This window comes from Triticum urartu, chromosome 5, assembly GCF_003073215.2.
Source record: "Triticum urartu cultivar G1812 chromosome 5, Tu2.1, whole genome shotgun sequence".
Lineage (NCBI taxonomy): Eukaryota > Viridiplantae > Streptophyta > Magnoliopsida > Poales > Poaceae > Triticum > Triticum urartu.
This window is the reverse complement of record NC_053026.1, coordinates 661,173,066-661,193,051: the sequence shown is the minus strand read 5'-3', so window position 1 is coordinate 661,193,051 and position 19,986 is coordinate 661,173,066. Positions and strand designations below refer to the sequence as shown.

The 19,986-nt window shown below is 45.6% G+C and overlaps 1 pseudogene; it reads left to right on the top strand.

Moving 5' to 3' along the window:
• Window positions 1-3,911: 3,911 nt before the first annotated feature.
• LOC125507691 lies at window positions 3,912-4,816 on the top strand (annotated as a pseudogene).
• The last annotated feature ends 15,170 nt before the right edge of the window (window positions 4,817-19,986 follow it).

The following is a 19,986-nucleotide window of genomic DNA, read 5'->3' as shown; positions in this document are numbered from 1 at the left end:
GTTGGGTCTTGCATTCCCCCAGCTCCTGTGACAGCCTAGTATTCTTCTCTGTAAGAACCTGCACAATAAAGATGATCCTTAAATCAATTCTGCTAACTGTTTCAAGTCTCAGGGGCTACTGATACATATAAATCGTCAGATTTACTTACCCGTACATCATTTACATACTGATCCATGGCTCTGGCTAGACCATCTTGAGCAGCACGGAGGTACGCTTGTCCAGAATTGAAGGCATCAAATGCCTCTGGTGAGAAACAAGCGTCGCGGAGTACGGCCCGGCGGTGCCTATGATTCATGGCGCTTTCCACTTCTGAATTTGTGGCGGATAATCTATCCGCATCCTCTGTAGGAGGATTATCCTGCGCCCGCCCCACATCGGCTTCCGCCTCTATGTCCGGTCCTGGCGCCCGACTGGTGGACGCGTGATTAGCAACATCGCCGGACATATTCCGGCGAGCGTTTTTTCTGTTAATGAAACACGGGCGTCATTACATTTCGAGAAAGACGACAACCATGGAGCGGGGTTTTTGTTATACCTTTGCGTCGGCGTCTCCGTCCTGACCGCCTTCCTTTTTGGCCTGCCCGGCCTCGGTGCCTCTTGTTGGCAAGTTGCTGTGGGTTTGGCAGGGCGTCCCGAATGCCTTCCCTGTAAAGACGCCATATGTATATGGTAGGTGAAGTTTCTAACAGGGGATCCTAGTTTTTGGAGTTGGGATTTTTTGGTTTTCTTACGTGCGATGCAGGAAGCAGTCCGGGATAGTCGGCCGTAATGGCCACCATGGCATCATCGCAGCTTAACTGATAGAACTGCCGGTCTATCAGCTCCACGAATATAACCGAATCTTCTTCAAGTCCGGAGTCGAGGGCCCGGTCAGGGTCCTCTGTTTGTGGAGAAGGGCTGCTGACCTCCTTTATGGCTTTTCGCAGTTCCTGTCACAAAGTGGCAAGATGAATACTTACGACAAAGAATGCGGGAAAATGGGAGTAAGGAGATATAACTTACCCAGCTTGGAGGATTGTACATGGAGAATCCATCCCGTGGCTTGATGCGGATGAACTCCTCTTCCTCTCCCTTGAACAATTCGGACAGAATTTTTGCTAAAGCGGCAGCATTGTCCGGACCCTTACGCCCGCAGCGGGTGGCATCATCCGCCCCGTTAAAACACCACAAGGGGTGCCCACGATATTGAAGTGGTTGCACTCCCTGCATTATGCAAATCGACATAACTTCGATTACTGTCAATCCTGATTTAGCCAGTGCTTTAATCCGGTTCATCAGGTAGAGGACTTCTCCATTGTCTTCAACTTGGGGGCTCCGCGGGCGCCAACTTCGGCGTTTCTTCAGAGGAGCATTGCTGAACTCAGGAAGACCCCGCCGAACAGGGTCCGGAAGGGGAACGTCCTCCATATAAAACCATTCCGAAGGTCAGTCTTCGGACGACTCCTTCGGGGTACCGGACAGGTATCCCGTACCGGCGATGCGCCATATTTCGGCTCCGCCCACTTGATAAAGTGACCCCTCTGTGTGCGAGGGACGAGGCAAAATAGCCTTTTCCACAGCTCGAAGTGAGCCTTGCAGCCCAGGAACAACTCGCAAAGAGCAACATAGCCGGCAATATGTAGAATGGAGGCAGAGGTGAAATTGTGTAATTGGAGGCCGTAGAACTCTAGGAGCCCGCGGAGGAACGGATGAATTGGAAATCTGAGTCCCCTTAATAAATAAGGAACAAGGCAGACCTGCTCCCCGATAGAGGGACTGGGAAAGCTCTCCGCTTGCTCCCCGCCATTGTAGGTGGCAAGCCGGGCTCGAACGGGCACCATGTATGCTGGAGGGAGAAATCCCTTAGTCTGCAGTTCGATTAATTGACTGTGTGGGACTGAACACCTCTCCCAATCACCGGGCTTAGGGCTACGGGGGCGGGAGGAGGAGCTGCGGAGGACGGCCATGCTGGAATGGATCTTTCCGAAGTGCGCTCTGATGGATTCTCGCTGGGGGAGAATGGTATGGATCAGATCTGAGAATCCCCATCCTTTTAATAGACAATTTATTTATCTGGCTAGGGGGCAAATGTAAAAACGCCCTGGCGCCTCGTATTGGGCACAGAAGCCAAGAGGTTCAACATTTATGAGGCCAAACACTGCTTATGGACACTCGAAAATTAGAGAGGAACCCGCCTTGCAATGCCGAAGACAACACTGCACGCCGGACTCATCGTCATTGAAGCCTGGTTCAGGGGCTACTGAGGGAGTCCTGGATTAGGGTGTCTGCGGACAGCCGGACTATATCCTTCGGCTGGACTGTTGGACTATGAAGATACAAGATTGAAGACTTCGTCTCGTGTCCAGATTGGACTCTACTTGGCGTGGAAGGCAAGCTAGGCAGTCCGGATATGGATATCTCCTCCTTTGTAACCTACCTTGTGTAACCCTAGCCCCCTCCGGTGTCTATATAAACCGGAGGGTTTTAGTCCATAGGACAACATAAAATCATACCATAGGCTAGCTTCTAGGGTTTAGCCTCTCCGATCTCGTGGTAGATCAACTCTTGTAATACTCATATCATCAAAAATAAATCAAGCAGGACGTAGGGTTTTACCTCCATCAAGAGGGCCCGAACCTGGGTAAAACATCGTGTCCCCTGCCTCCTGTTACCATCTGCCTTAGACGCACAGTTCGGGACCCCCTACCCGAGATCCGCTGGTTTTGACACCAACAAGGAGCGATACTTCTTCTCCTAGAAAGACCTCAAGTACCCCACCGGGATACGGACTGACCGGGCCATGAACGCTGGCTATTGGAAGGCTACCATAAAGGACAAGGAGATCATTTACCGCCGATCTGAAGTCTCATCAACACGAAGAAGACACTGATCTTCTACAAGGGCAGGGCCCCTATGGGGAGGAAGACAAACTGGATGATGCATGAATACAGAATCGAGATCTACAAGCAGCCGACACCCAACTCGCCCACCAACATCGTCGAAGCCGCCACCAATAATGTGTCTTCCAAGGTAATTTTAGTCCTTGACTAGTAGTACTCATGACTGATGAATTCTCTTGTACATACACATCTAGCTAGTGACAATTATTGATTTTAACTAATTTAGTTTATGTATATTGGTAGGAGGAGTATGTTGTTTGCAGAATTTTCCATAAGAGCAATGACTGAAGAAGTTGGTGATGCCGTCATATGCCCTGCCTAGTCTTATGTCCATTGGGGCAGAGCAGCACCGGGGCTTCCTCGAATCCAGTACATTGGCTCCTCTCATGGACTACGACGTGTTGTTGTCACTAGCGCCCCGTTGCTGCTGCCTACAACTTCTGTGTACCAGATGCTTGGCATCGGGGCCGGATCATCCATGATGGGTAGTGTGATGTTCCCAACTTCTGTGTACATATTTTCACATTAGGCAAACATTTTGTTTCACATTGCATCCAATTTTTTTAAATGTCACAAAAACATTTTTGGACTAGTGAACATTTTTTTAAATGTAACATACATTTTTTCAATTATGAAACAATTTTTAAATTGGGTGAACCTTTCTTAAACTGTATAAACACTTTCTAAAATGGCACTTACATTTTTTTAAACACGTGACATTTTTCACCACCTGGACATGGCCCCCACAGCAAGACAAGCAGCATACAGTTGTAAAGGACAGGGAGGCATGTCTATCTATCTAGCTAGCACACATACATCCATCCACTGCCAATAAATTCAAATTAAACAAAGCCCAAACAACGTCAAAGCTTCTCTGGAATGTATCTTGCCAGTACATGCACGGTCCTATTTAACCATCTCCCTCCTATATCTCTATATATCATTGAATTCCTTCCATAGATAGACACATCTCTATCGGTGCCCCCAACATTTGTTCCACCCTAGCACACATTTCCCAAAGAGCCTTCGCCATGGCAAGCCACCTTCAAGTTTAGCAGAAAAAAAAAACAAGTGAATCTGCCACCAGGGTTCGGGTTTCACCCGACGAACAAGGAGATCATCATCTTCTACCTGGTCCCAAGGTTTTGAAGAAAGCCTTTGACACTATGATGGTAAGGGAGGTGGATATGAAAAAATACGAGTTATGGAATCTCCCAAATGAGGTAAACATGGGCGAGAAGGATCGATACTTCTTCTCCTAGAAAGACCTCATGTACCCCACCGGGATACGGGCTAACCGGGACATGAACCCTGGCTGTTGGAAGGCTACCGGAAAGGACAAGGAGATCATTCTACCACCGACCTAAAGTCTCATCGGCATGAAGAAGACACTGATCTTCTACAAGGGCAGGGCCCCTCGGTGGAGGAAGACAAACTGGAGGATGCATGAGTACAGAATCGATATCGACAAGCAGCCGACACCCAACTTGCCCACCAACATCGTCGAAGCCGCCATCAATAATGTGTCTTACAAGGTAATTTTAGTCCTTGACTAGTAGTACTCATGACTGATGAATTCTCTTGTACATTCATATCTAGCTAGTGACAATTATTGATTTTAATTACTTTAGTTTATGTATATTGGTAGGAGGAGTATGTTGTCTGCAGAATCTTCCAGAAGAGCACATGACTGAAGAAGGTGGTGATGCCGTCATATGCCCCGCCTAGTCTTACGTCCACTGGGGCAGAGCAGCATCAGGGCTTCCTCGAATCCATTACATTGGCTCCTCTCATGGACTATGACGTGTTGTTGTCACTAGCGCCACCGCCTCTGCGGCCTATAAGTTCTGTGTACCAGATGCTTGCCATCGGGGCCGGATCATCCATGATAGGTAGTGTGATGCTCCCAACTTCTGTGTACATATTTCCACATTAGACAAACATTTTGTTGCACATTGCATCCAATTTTTTTTAAATGTCACGAAAACATTTTTGGACTGGTGAACATTTTTGTAAAAGTAACATACATTTTTTCAATTATGAAACATTTCTTAAATTGGGTGAGCCTTTCTTAAACTGTATAGACACTTTTTAAAATGGCACTTACATTTTTTAAAGACGTGACATTTTTAACCACCTGGACATGGCCCCCACAGCAAGACAAGCAGCAAACAGTTGCAAAGGATAGGGAGGCATGTCTATCTATCTAGCTAGCCTGCATGCATCCATCCACTGCCAATAAATTCAAATTAAACAAAGCCCGGACAACCTCAAAGCTTCTCTAGAATGTATCTTGCCAGTACATGCATTCGGTCCTATTTATGCATCTCCCTCCTATATCTCTATATATCATTGAATTCCTTCCATAGATAGACACATCTCTATCGTTGCCCCCAACATTTGTTCCACCCTAGCACACATTTCCCAAAGAGCCTTCGCCATGGCAAGCCAGCTTCAAGTTTAGCAGAAAAAACAACAACTGAATCTGCCACCAGGGTTCGGGTTTCACCCGACGAACATGGCGATCATCATCTTCTACCTGGTCCCCAAAGTTCTGAAGAAAGCCTTCGACACGACGATGGTAAGGGAGGAGGATATGAAAAAATACGAGCTATGGAATCTCCCAAATGAGGTAAACATGTGGGAGAAGGAGCAATACTTATTCTCCTAGAAAGACCTCAAGTACCCCACCGGGATACAGACTAACCGGGCCATGAACGCTGGCTGTTGGAAGGCTACCTGAAAGGACAAGGAGATCATTCTACCACTGACTAAAGTCTCATCGGCATGAAGAATGGAGAAGATATTTACCCACATTCGAGCCCTCTCAAAGAGGTAAAATCCTACGTCCTTCTTTGATTGTATTGATATGCTAGAGTATCGAGTACAAGATGATCTACCTCAAGATCGTACATTGTGTTTTAAACCCTAAGGCAAGTAATAGTGCCTCTATGGACAAAACCCCTTGGCTTATATAGCCACCGGTGGTACCTAGGGTTATAGATGGCCATGGCCAATCTAGGAATAAACACACCAGTTATTAGAGTAGTCCTTAAAGTATACACCAAGTCTTCGGCGGTGTTTGTCTTGGTCATGCCAGGGTTCGTAGGTTCTGGAGTCTTTCCTTCTGGATATCGGCGGGCTGTAAGCTCGGCCCTTGAACTGTGGGGCATATAGGTAAGTAGCCCCTAGTCCAAGACACCGTCAGCTGGGTTGTAGCTTTTCACGAAAAAAATGAGATTGATTTTAACTTTATATAACCATGCTTTGTGTATAAATCTTAATGAAGTTTTCCTAGCGATCATATATTATGTACATGTAATTGAGCCAATCTTTTTAAATTGGGTGTTGCTAGATCTCAGTTGACTGAGACTTAATCGAGTCTAAGTCAAGTAACATAACATGTAAGAAAGAAGAAGAAAAACTAAAAAGATAATTTTGCACTGATCTTGACATAAAATCCCATGAATATAGCATCGACCGAGACTTGGTTAAGTCTTAATCAACTGACATTTAGCAATCCCATTTCGAATTATGTAATATGGATCACAACTGGTATCACGTCGAGTGCTCTTGCATGTGCATTTAATTTTCTACACATACACTTTGACCTGTATCACATAAGTTTAATTAAACACTTGTCATAGTTTTTACATAATAAAAGGACAAACCTCTTTATCATAAGATGCAGAGTGCGCACAACCAAATTTATTACAATGAAATGGTGAAATGGCATCAACAAGTCGACTCTTTATGGAACCTTTGAGCTATTGGCGTAGAAGGCAAGAGTAATAAAGCTCATCTTAAAAAAATCAGACCAACTGTAGTTTTTTTACTGAACACAGTACATACTGAAAGTGCGTTATATCGACTAGAGGGGGGGAATAGGCGATTTTTATGAAAGTCTTCAAAACGTGGAGGTTTCGAAGACAAAGGATGGAAATAAACCTATTACCATGCAGCGGAAGGTAGACTACACTAGGCAGACCATAGTCAAGTATTCAATGAAGTGAAAGCACAATGACTTATAGCAGCTAGGTAGTAAGGATCAGGTAGGAAGATATTATGAAGCCAATCAGAACAAGCAGTCACTCAGTGAAGACAAAAGATAATGCAATCATACAATGACTTCACAAGGACCAACAGTAAGTAAAGGGAAGGGAAGGATGAAACCATTGACTCGTTGAAGCAATGATTTGTTAGAGCAGTTCCAGTTGCTGTGAGAACTGTACGTCTAGTTAGGGCGGCTAGGTATTTAAACCTGAGGACACACAGTCCCGGACACCCAGTCCTGAACACGCAGCTCAGGACACCCAGTCCTCACCGTATTCCCCTTGAGCTAAGGTCACATAGACCTCGCTCAATCACTCTGGTAAGTCTTCAAGGTAGACTCCCAAACCTTCACAGACTTCGTTCACCGGCGATTCACAATGACTCTTGGATCTCAGAACGTGACGCCTAACCGGCTGGAGGATTCACAGTCCTCAAGTGTAATAAGTCTTCAGATCACACAGAAAGGAAGACTTAAGTGATGCCTAACACTCTTTGGCTCTGGGTGGTTAGGGCTTTATCCTCGCAAGGAATTCTCTCTCAAAGGCTTCGAGGTGGGTTGCTCTCAAACGACAAAAACCGTACTCTAACTCTGAGCAGCCAACCGTTTATGGTTGTAGGGGGTGGGCTATTTATAGCCACTAGGCAACCCGACCTCATTTGTCCGAAGTGACCCTGGATCACTAAGGAACTGACACGTGTTCCAACGGTCAGATTTCAAACTCACACGGCAACTTTACTTGGGCTACAAGCAAAGATGACTTGTCCGACTCTGGACAAGATTCGCTCTCATAGTCTTCACTCGAAGACATAGGTTTTGGTTAAGCATCACTTCAGTCATTCTGACTGGTTCTCTTGGACCCCACTTAACAGTACGGTGGTTCCTATGACTCAACAGAGAAGAAAAGGAACTACGAAAGATCTAAGTCTTCGAGCTCCATAGGCTTCATGTGATGTCTTCTCTTGTCATAGTCTTCAATGAGAATATCTTCATAAACCACCTTTGACATCAATGTCTTCATACATTTTTAGGGGTCATCTCTGGTAGGAAAACCGAATCAATGAGGGACTTCTACCTATGTTATCCTACAATTCTCACAAACACATTAGTCCCTCAACTAGGTTTGTCGTCAATACTCCAAAACCAACTAGGGGTGGCACTAGATGCACTTACAATCTCCCCCTTTTTGGTGATTGATGACAAACTAGTTGAAGTTTTCAACGGGGAATATAATATGTGAAATTGTAAAGGATAAGGAATTGTCTTCATAAGTTGCAAGGGCTCCCCCTAAAGATGTGCATATAAGTAATTTGCTTCTGGAATGCAAATGCACATGGCAGGTTGTACTTTTGGAGATCCTCTTCAACTTATTGATGAAAATTCATTATGCATGAGAAGGTATGCGAAGATAATGACATGCATAATGGAAAATGGACGTCTGCCAAAATGATCTAAGTGCGGAATTTATCGTCGCACATGCGGAATTTATCATCGCATCATAAAGTGGCAAATAAGTAGCAGACGACCATCGAGTTTAAGTGTTACAACTCAAGGAACCAAATGTATCAAAATGAGAGTTGTAAACACGAAGCAAAATATAAAGCAACCGCCCATATGGACCCGCTTGAAGACTATCAAACTCATATGCTTCTCCCCCTTTTGTCAGTAAGGACCAAAAAGGTTTGAAGACATAGAGCATCTACTCGTTCCCATGAAGAGTAGGTGAAGCAGCAGGGTCGTCGGTGGTGTTTGGCGGTGCAGAAGAGCTTGGAGCAGTGTCGAAGCGTGCTGAAGGAGGTGGCGGTGAAGTAGCATCGTCTTCATCCTCTATCACTCTGGCATTCACAGTTGCAGCAGAGGAGGAGAACTCAGAGTCTTCAAGAGATGGAGTTCGTTGTAGCACTGCCCTTCGAGAAGGTGTGGAGTCAAACTTGAAGCGTTCAGAGAAGCCATCCTCTTGAAGATCATCTTCAGAGCACATTAGCGTCAGTCCTTTCCAGGTGCGTCGAGAGGTTTCATGCGCAACAAAGGCATTCTTGGTGGCAAGATTGCGAATGCGGTTAACATCCACCAAGAGACTTTGCATTTGGTGCTTCAGCCAGTCATGATGCCTATCCTGTTTCTGATGAAGAGCCACAAGAAGCTCTCGTCGTTGAGAACATGAGATCGCTTCTTGGGTCGTTGGCCAATAGTGCTATCGGTGGCTTCAGTAAGGGCGGGATGTGGTGCACGTGTAGTTCCAGCCAAAGGATACACATGAGTGACTGCTTCAACTCCTTCAATGTTCTGAGAAAAACTTTGATGCTCCGCATTCTGAAGACTTAGAGGTTCCTTGGCAAGCTCAGGATAAATGGCTTCAACAGACATATCCACATCAGGAAGAAAAATCCGATGATTGCGAGCAGATGGCTGATATGAGATAGCAGAGTGGAGTTTAATCAGCCGCATTATCCATGGAGCGTAGAACTTCAAGCCAAAAAGATCAGAGCCTGAGGCAGCAAGTTGGCGGATGAAGAAGTCCTGTGCATTGAAGCATTTGCCATGAAGAATATATAAGACCAAAGTCTTCATTGCACCTTCCAGCTTGGCATGTGGAGAATGTCCTTTGATGGGCCAGAGAGTTCGCCTTATGATGTGATAAATGGTCCTTGGCAGATACTCAAGGTCTTCAACGAAGAACTCCTTGGGATATGCAGCATCTTGGGGCAATGGCTTCATCATACTGAGCATCTGACTCATGTTAGGTTCAGGCCTCTAAAAGATGCTCTCCACGGCTTCACTGTGAAGCTGACAGCCATGTTCGTAGAGATCGCCAGGAGTGGGCAGACCAGTGAGCTCAATGATGTCAAAGGCTTTGGCTTCGTGATGAACATTGCCTGTCATCCACTCCAGGACCCAAGTCTTCGGATCTCTGTTGTACCCACAGATGTGAAGTGTGGCATAGAATTGGAGCAGTAACTCTTCATTCCAGTGCTCTTGGTCGGTGACAAACGGCAGCAATCCAACCTCTTTGAAGCAATCCAGAGCTTCTTCCAGACAGGGCAGACCAGCTATTGCTTCAATGTCAAGACGCTTATGTGGGAAGATGCGACCTTGATTGTATAGAATGCAGGAGTAATAGATTCGCTGCGGATAGCTCCAGAACCAATCAGAAGATATTCTTTCCCTTGAGTAGGCGTTCCTGGAGCTATTGAAGAAAGTGTTGTCTGCTTTGAAACCATTGACATTGAAGGATCCAGGTGCTGATGCAGGACCTGGAAACCTGGGCAATCTTGGGATTGGCTTCTGGACCTGAGACCTGTGCTCAACATGATAGTCAAACTGAGGACCAGCTGCAGGCGCAGGAACAGAAGCAGCAGGATCAGTGGCTTTGCTGACTTCTGGTGCTTGGGTTGGTGAAGGCTCAGCAGTAGCTTCAGCAGTAGCTTCTTGGTGGGACGAGGGAGTAGCAGCTTTTAGGGTTTCTTCTTCATCGGCTGATGCAGCCGGAATGTCTTCAGCAGTCGCTTCAGACTCAGAGACTAGAGGCCTTGGTCCTTTCCGAAGCCTGCATAACGCTGGCGACGCCTGTGGAGTTGGAGTTGGCTGGGCCTCAAAGTCTTCTTCCTCTTGTGCATGTGGGCGATCAGCCCATGATGCATCCTGAGCAATTGGCGTCAGAGGACGACCAATGTTGATGAGCTCGCTGTGCGTTAGCACAGGCGATGATGCCTGTTGGTGCTCGAGCTGAGGAAGAACTGCATCATCTTCAACACGGTCATGGTGACCAATGTCTTCAGCAGCGGTGGGATCATCTGCTGGATAGTCTTCAGCTTCATGAGCCTCTGTGGAAGCAGGCTCATGGACAGTCAGTTGGCGCTCTTGAAGTTCAGCGTCAGGGCGAACCATGGAGATGGGTTCAACAATTAAGGGCTCTGTGGGAGCAGCCCGTTCCTTCTTGGTCTTCTGCTTCTTCTTAGAGGGAGCAGCATCAGAGGCTTCAAAATGTTTTCTCTTTCTGGCTTCAGCCTCAGCAGTCCGCGTCTTCTTCAGTTCTGAAGCGGTTGACCTGGCCTTTAGCTTCGAGCCAGTCATGCTAGTTGGGAAGACAATGGGATCTGCTTCCTGCCTTGGTGCGTTGGGTTCGGCCACAGTGGGCTTCTTCTTTGGCTTGGCAGCCATCCTGGGATCAATGCCCGGATGCCCAAGGGCCTTGCGCTTCTCAGCCTCGTTGTAGCCTTGCACACACTTGTCAGCCAGGCTCTTCATGCGCTCACGAGAACCCTGAGCTTCTGCACGTTTCTTGAGAAAGGCTTCTTTGAGCTCGTGCAGCATAATCTTGAAGTTTTTCACCTCTTGCACGCTGAGCTTGGCCATATGCTTCTTGAACTAAGCTTTTTCATAGTCAATCTTTTTCTTCAGTTCAACAATGCGCTGGGCGATAGCTAATTCTGAAGCAATGGCGCCATGGAAGGCGACACTGAGGCCAATTGGGAGTTGCAGATCTTCGAAGCCGAGGTTGGGCGTGTCAAACCACTCATCAATGAAGTTGTGTATGATTGCCACGTCAAAGAGAGGCAGATCATTGAAGATTTCTGCTTCTTCCTTGATCTTGATGAGTTGCTCAAGAGCGTCATCTGCGAGATCTTCATCACTGGACAAATCGATGGCATCGTTTCGCAGAATGGCAGTAGCTGTCAGTTCTTGGCCAGTGTGTGGCATAGGCATCTTGACTTGCTGGGGCTTGGAGATGCGTGATAAATCTTCAGACTGCACACTGTCTTCAGGAGGTGCAGTAGCCAGTGGCTTCGCCCGTGAGATTTTTGGTGCAGAGGCAGGCTTTGAAGCTTTAGGCTGCTTCAACTTATTTGGCTTCGGCGCTGCAGGCGCTTCATCCGATTCAGTGTCATCTGCAGGCTCGTGCACGGCAGTCCCTTGAACCACGATATGGGTGATGAGACCTTCAAGGTTGTAGAAAGGACCGATGACATTGGGTTCTGCATCGCGAGTTCCATCGGCACGGGGAGCAGAGGGACCAGGGTTGAAGTCTAATCCCAAAGACTTCTTGTTCTGCTTCGCTGAGTTCTTGGCAAACTGGAAGTTGCGCTTGAACAGATTGTCGTCACGACACCATAGTAGTGACAATGGGTGTGCATCTGCAGGCTGTGGCCCATGGACCATGCAGGGATAGAAGCATTGTTCAATGGCTTCTTCTCTGGACCTGGGTTGAAGATTCTTGTATAGGATGTCTCCCCACGGTCGCTTGATGGCATTTTTCTCAGCATATTCCTGGGTCACAAACCGGTATTTGAACCATTGTTCTGCCCAATATCTTCGAATCCATTGGATTCGGGTCTTGCGCTGATTGTAATCCTCTTCAGGAGCTGTCTTGTAAAGCTCTGAGAGGTCATCAGGCAAATCTCTTGATGTTCCCCCATGACGCTGTCTGCCACCCTTCCTTACTGATTTCTCTGCAGCCATGAACTTCAAACTGAATGGCTTCAACACGTTCAAAGGCTTCAAAGGATTTCGCTTGCTGGACAAACAGGAACTGGCTTCGGGAGAATTTATATGATACTGTAAGAATTCTGCAAATGAATGCAAACTATGAGAACCAAGGGATTCTCCCACGGACATGTACCTGTGACAGCATTAAGGTGTGAGGGAAGGGGAAGAGGTCATATGCATTTTCAGAAGATTTGAAGATAAATCAGTTTAGAAGACATTGACCTCATCGTGCAAAGACATTCACTCATAGATAAGGAGTTGGTTCCAGATTTATACGAATCCATGGATCAGTACAAGTGAGGAATCTAACTACTTTGTGAATCATAAGTGAATATACTAGGCATATTATGAGATGCAGTATGAACTAGATCCAACTTGTGTGAACAAAAACCACTTGTGGTAGAAAGTGATGAATTTGTAGGATCAAAGGGGCCGTAAAAAGGAAGTTTTATTTACCACACAAGGAACTACTAGACGGAGTGGGAGAGGAGGCCGAGCAGTTCGATCGTTCGTGCCCTAACATGGCGACGGAGGACACCTACGGCGACGGCGGAGAAGATGATGTCCACGGTCGGCGTGAAGACGGCGTCGGAGAGGTTGCGACAGCTAAGCGCTTCGTCGCCGGTGTCGTCGAGGGCTAGCGGTGGCGCTAGGGTTCGTGCGAGAGTGGAAGAAGAGATAATGTCTGTGGTGAGGCGTGTATTTATAGGGACAGGGGCGGCTCGGTGTTATTACACAGGTGCCCCTGGCGATTCACATCTGAGGAACACGTGGCCATCATGCAGCATACCAAAGGTTGTTCCACGTCCCACGCACGCCTGGATTATCGGGTGGTCGTTCCCACTTCTTCGGGTTTCAGGTGAGGGAATTAGCATTGAAAGCGGACTTAATGTTTGTCTCTGTATCTTCTGCTAACAAGGACGCAGAGAAGACATTTGATAGTTTCAAGAGAATGCATATGATTTGGAGAGATAGAGTTTGAGATAGAAAGCATAGAGAGGTTAGGGTCCCATCACATTCACTTAGTTCAAAAGATTCAACAAGAAGACATAGCTATAAGTGGATGTTGTAGAGGACAGAACACTAGTATATATATATAATCAACATAGTGAAGATAATCATGAAGACATGTTGAGATTGAAGACAAACCAAATGTGAAGACATAGCAAATGTAATGCCATGAGTGAAATACTTCAAACAGAACATTTGGTGGTGGCGTTACCCACCGTATATGAAGTATTAGACCCAGACACGGCGCACAATTATCGTGGCGCTCCGAAGTCAAATTCCTCATTAATGTATTCATACTTAGAATGCATGTCTTCATTGATTGAAGATACTTTACTTCGTGTGTTGCACATCTAAGTCATCAATATGCATAAGTGTTAGGATGTGTGCCTGATCACAGGACATTTGAGGATTCCAAGATATTTAGCTCACACCGTAACTTGGAAAATCTCTTCTTATCCAAGGACTTGGTGAAGATATCTGCCAATTGCTCTTCAGTGTTGACGTGTATGATATCAATGTCTTCCTTCACAACATGATCTCTGAGAAAGTGATGACGAATTGCACCAGTCTGGCGAGACCAGATCCGGATTCAACATTGCACCCTCGTTCCTCCCACAGGCTCTGTCCTTCCCTGCCGCAAGTGTGCAAGCAAGACGGTGCCACACAGCTGTACTTCCATGAGAAGGACAACCTTGCTTTCACGAGAACGACAACCTATACTTACCCGAAAAAGGGAAAAGCACAACCCATGCTTTCAACAAAAAGGAAAATCACGACCGTGGTTCCAGGCTCCGGTTGTTTTCAGTATTTCTTTTTTTTGGTTGCCCTTTTTTTTTCTGGTTTCTAATTTTTTGTAAAAAAAAGTTCATCAAAACCTTTTAGCATGGGTGTAGTTTTGAAGTTTTTGACAAGAGAAATCCAACGGCGAAAAAGGTTGGTTATTTAAAGCGCACGGTTCAAGATATAAAATGTTCTGGATAAATGAAGCTATAAAAAAAGGAAAAACTTCCAGGTTGCGCACAAGCGCCTAAGAAGGTGGGTAGTGTCCTTTGCCAGTGGTAACCCTTAACTAGTGAGTTCGTGTTTGATTTGATCAATCCATCAATGGGATGAAAACGGAGTGGGCTGGTTTCTACCATGTTTTACCTTCATTTTCATACTCACCGAAAATTCCAACAAAAACTTTTAGCGTAAGAGAAACGAAATATACAAATTCTCTGGAAACGAATACGACACAAACACAAAGTCAAATATCATTAGAACTAAAAAAATATACAATAAAATCAACAAATTCAATAGCTAAGTGACTATAAATATTATGATATATCTATACTACCTATATAAGAGCAAACATTATCTTCTCTAAACACACCCCATAAAATATACATAGACCCATTATCACTGCATGATTTTGGCCCATTAAACTCAATCTGACAACTTGCTTTAACCTAATTCATTATCTAATGTGCACTTAGTAATTTACTTTGACGGTTGTGCTTCACCACAGAGGAAAATAACAATCTTCTGCCACGTCCTACTGAAAAAACAAGAATTCATCAACCGTTGCTTTGAGTGTCATGTTTGTTTTGTCTGTAGACGTGGATGATCTCTGGACTTTGCTATGCCCAGGTTTAGGGAATCACTTGTTTGTTCCTCTGGTTATGCTATCCAAAAAGTTCATGAATTTGAGATAAAATTTCCGAATTTATAAAATAGTGAATTTAAAGATTATTCACATCTAGTGAAAAATGTCCAGGATTTTTTAAAAATATTCGATTTTTTTCCTGAATTTCGAAAAAATGTAATTGAATTGTGAAAAAAATTATCATTTGAAAAAATATTCAAGAATTAAAAAATGTTCATGAATTTGGAAAATTTCGAAAACTGAAAAAAGTTTTCAAATTTAATAAAATTTTCACAAATTTCAAAACGTTTGCTAACTAAAAAAAAACATCACGAACAAAAAAGTGGGTAGAAATAAAAACGAAAATAAACCAGCAAAAGTAAAGAAATGAATATCAGTAAAAACTCATAAAGAAAAGACAAGGAAAAACCTAACGAATAATCTTTAAGAACCTTGATAAAAGCGAAAAACCCAGCTATGTGTGGGGTATGTGCATGGGTTATTCGCAAGGCCCTCTACACTAGACCATGTTCCAGGAGAGCAGCTTTTTATGGGATGGGCTCGAGGGAGACCATTTAAAGAAATAGAGTTGTCTCAAAAAAATTGAACAATAGAATGTATGAAAAAAAAATCAAAAATGTCTAAATTGTTTCTACAAATACATATATGTTCTCTAAGTAAGGGACTCGACCTTTTGGCTCTCGGGTGCATCTGCACCCGAGGTGAACAGTAAATTCATTTAAAATAGTAAAAAAAAAGTCTGAGTTGTTTTGTGATGCTAGATACTCATGTGCGTGAAGCCCGTGCCATATTTTGTGGAGCTTGGACGTTTCAGTAGCTCTCAGAAAAAAAGACATATTTTGGGGTTGTAACAAAGTTTATTGTTCATGTACTGTTTAGTCTGATTTTGTCCATTTTGCCATGAGCTTCTCATATGTCCGAACAAGCTGAAATTTGTCACAAACATCACGCATTGGAACATCTTCACCTAAAAAATTGCAGATTTGTTTTTTATGTTAGTTTACAGTTCACTGGATGCAGATGAGCCTGGGCATCGAATTAAATATTCGCTAAGTATGTGCATACTTTTATTAAATAAATAATATGATTTATTTGCAGCACACATAGAAAAGACAAAGGTCTGGCCCAAATATAACCAAGAAAAAGCCCATTCCAATCTTTTTTTACATCACAAATGAACATACTATATGTTGATGCAATTTCGTATGTATTCAGTTTCTAATTAAGTTTTCTCACTCATTAGGTCACGGGCGCCAGACATGGCTAGGCCAACCCCATGGCCCAATTTGTGTCCCAAACATTGTAAGGTTCGAGTAATAAAGTGTTGGGATTCCTCAAAAAAGAAAAATGCTTATGTGTATTTTTCCCAGCGTTTTTTAAGAAGTAGAAAATTTACTACTACAGTAATATTTTTTATTGAAAAATATATTCCGAGGAGCGCTCTGGAGGTAATCACTTTTCTTGCTGCTTCTTGTTGGAACAAACTTTGCATTGCCTTGCCTTGACCCTAGGAGGAAGAAATGAATCCTTCCTTGGCGTGGTGGTGGGGTGGGGTGGGAATTGGACGGCTGAGCTGCCCCATTCCCATTGTAATTGAGCGGCTAGAGGTGGAGGTGGGGCAAGGATCCAGCTCGAGCGACGGCAGGGGTGAGGTCGAGCTAGACGTCCACGGCTACCTCGCCAATGTAATTGAGAGGCGCCGGCCTCCCATTCCCCTGGTAACTGTGTCGCCGTGTTTTTTTCTGAATACATACATACATACATACATACTACACTCTGCGCTCTCTCTTGCTTGTTCTGAATAATAAATACACTTGCTGGCCTCCTCTCTGCTACCACCGGCAAAGGAACCCGCCGCTGCCATCATCATCACCGTCACCGTCGTGATCTGATCCTCCTCCTCTGCTCGGCCCCCGAGCAACAAAGGTGAGACTGTTTAATACCGGGGTCCTCCTCTGTTGTTTTAGTTTATCATCACTCTATATATGATTATGAGAGTAATCATGTTTGTTGCATATATATTGGCTGGTGAAATGAAATCCACCATCTGTCTGCATTTTCTGTCTCACATTCTTCATGTAGCGTATCTGTCTATCAGATCTGATTGCCTCGCCGTAGCGCACGCCTTCATCAGCCGCCGTGCTAGCTTGTGCGCCAACCGCCTGCGCCATGTACATGTCAGTGGCCATCATCGCGTGCCTCGTCGGGCCTCTCGGTTGGCTCTCATCACTCGCCACGCTCTGGATCGTCGCGCCACGCTTCCAGCAGCAGCCTCAGCCGGCCTAGCGACGTGTTTCAATGGCAGCAAGACACTCACCTAGATGTTTTTCACTTGGCCATACTGACCACACTCTAGTCTAATCTAGTATAGTTACAATCTGGTGAATGTTTCTCCCACGATCATACTGACCATACTGTTACAACGGCTAATGAGGCAACACAACTCTCTGCTATTCCTTGGCGAGGCCCTAAATTCACAAGCCATCCAAAGGTTTCTTCATATGGCATTCCTGTTTCAGAGAAAATAGAGGAAGCATTAGGATTGAGATAATTAAGAAACATAATATATTTGTCTTTGCTGATGTTTGGCCACTTTAAGCACCAAAATACAAATGGCTGGTACAACAGTAGCCAAATGTGATACGCGTTCAGAAATTAAATATTGGATCTGCTACATCTATATTTTTTTTATTCAGATAAGCTACAAGAGTAACAAATACGGAGAATTTTTCCAATTTATAGTTCGTATTCCAGTACAACAAAACTCTGACCATACAACAAGAATGGCCACACAAAAACAAATTACCCACTGTTAGCTTGTACTCCCTCCGTTTCATATTAGTTGTTGCTGATATGAAACGGAGGGAGTAATAGCCACTTGTCAACTGTCGCACACAAGGAAAAAATTCAGTGAATCAAAATTCATGTAGAAGCTCAAGTATGCCCCAAGAAACATTCAGGAAGAAAAAGCAAGTATTGAAAATCTCATGCATATCTTGAGGTTCATAGTTTAAAGGTAGGCAGCAGAAAACTACACCATGATTACATTTAAGAAACATAGGAAGCTAAAATTCCAAGCTCGATGGTTTATACTTTTGAATGCCCAATTTTTTTTAGTTTGAGCTGATAGCTCAGAAAATAGTGAAAAAAAATAAAAGGTCCACGCTAAAAACACCAAATGAGTCATATTTTAGCACCATTACAGATTGCTATCACGAGACCATATAAGGGTAAGAACAAGTTCAGGAAGCATGCTGTCTGATGTGATCACAAGTTTTTATTTTTTTTGACGGGATGGTGTCAACACAAGCTTTAACAAAAGTAACAACCACCCACGGTGAAGGGTTCGTTACTATGGCCACAAATAAACACCTTGTGATATGGCACTCTCTAATGTTGCCTAAGTAGTATTTCAAAAGGACCAAGAGAATCAATACATAAATCATTTCAAAAGATCTTATGACAAGCATTTAAAATGTCACTTAATTAATTAGTATTGTCAAAATGGCCTATGGAATAAATCATGCAGCAAACACCACCATACAGCTATAGCAAACACGAGTACAACACATTACAAAATTTGGCAACCCCAACAAAATGCACTATAAATATCATCTAAAGATCAAAAGGCAAACCTTTCAAGATCGTTGTTGAGAGCAGGGAATATGGGAGGCCAGATCATCATAAAAGGGTGGACGGCGTGTAAACATCGACCATTGGCTGCAGTCTCATACACTTTACACAGTATCCTGCACTTGTTATCCAAGTAGAATATGTAATGAGAGATCTGTAAAAATACAAACTGAGCATTGTCTCCCACCTGCCTTATACTCACATGCGCGTACTCTGTCTTTTCCAAAATAGCACGCATCTCAGGCAAATAAAGGATACCCACAAGAAGCCAGTTGTTAGAGTACGTAATGGGCCTAATGGGCCCGTTAGTCTTAGGGTTAATTAGAGATAAGAGTCGCTTGCTTAGGGGTTAAGTAAGTCTTGCTTGGGGGTCAAGTAAACCTCTCTATATAAAGAGAGGAGATGTATCAATCTAATCAAGCAAGAATTAAGAAGGAAATCCCTTCCATCTTGCCCGGCCGTGGGCAAAAGGCCCCCGGCCGGCCCTCTCGCGCCCTCCTTCTAGCAACACCATAACAGTTTGGTATTCAGAGACCTCGTTCCGATCATGTCGCTGCCGCCACCATCGCCACCGCTGCCCAGCGGCACCACTGCGCCGATGACGACGGCGCCGCTCCTCACCGCGCCGGTGACATCCGCAAGGACCTCACTGGCGGGCCCTGTTATGGTGTTGCTAGAAGGAGGGTGCGAGAGAGCCGGCCGGGGGCGGTGGCCCGGCGGTGGCGGTCAGCGGCAGGGGCGGCGGCGGCCCGTGGTACTTGCCGCATCTAGGGACCTCTGCCGCATTCGCTGGGACGCTGCTGCCCCAGCTGCAGCTGCCGCCTGCCGCCGCCTCGCAGTGGCCACAGTGGCCGGCACCGGCTCCCGCCGCACCTCCAGCGCCCATCCCGCCCCCGCGCCGCCGTGGCTGCCGTGGTAGCCGCCGCACCAGGCGGCCTTCCCCGCGCTCCCCGGGCCACTGCAGCTGCCAACCATCGCGCAGCCCTGGCTGCAGTGGCAGCCGCCACTCCTGGCGGCCTCCGCCGCGCCCGGCGCTCCGCCGTAGCAGCCGCTGCCGCTGCCCGGTGCGCCACCGCCGCAGCCGCTGCAGCTGCAGCAGCCACCGCCGGTCAGCTCTGGCCCCGCATCAACCGCGCCGGCGGGAGTCCCGATCCACCAGATCAAGTTCCCGCCGTCGCCATCACCGCTTTCCCAGGGCGTCCCCATCCAGCAGATCAAGTTCCCGCCGTCGCCGTCACCGCTTCCGGCTGGGATCGCTACACGCCACGTGTCGGCGGCG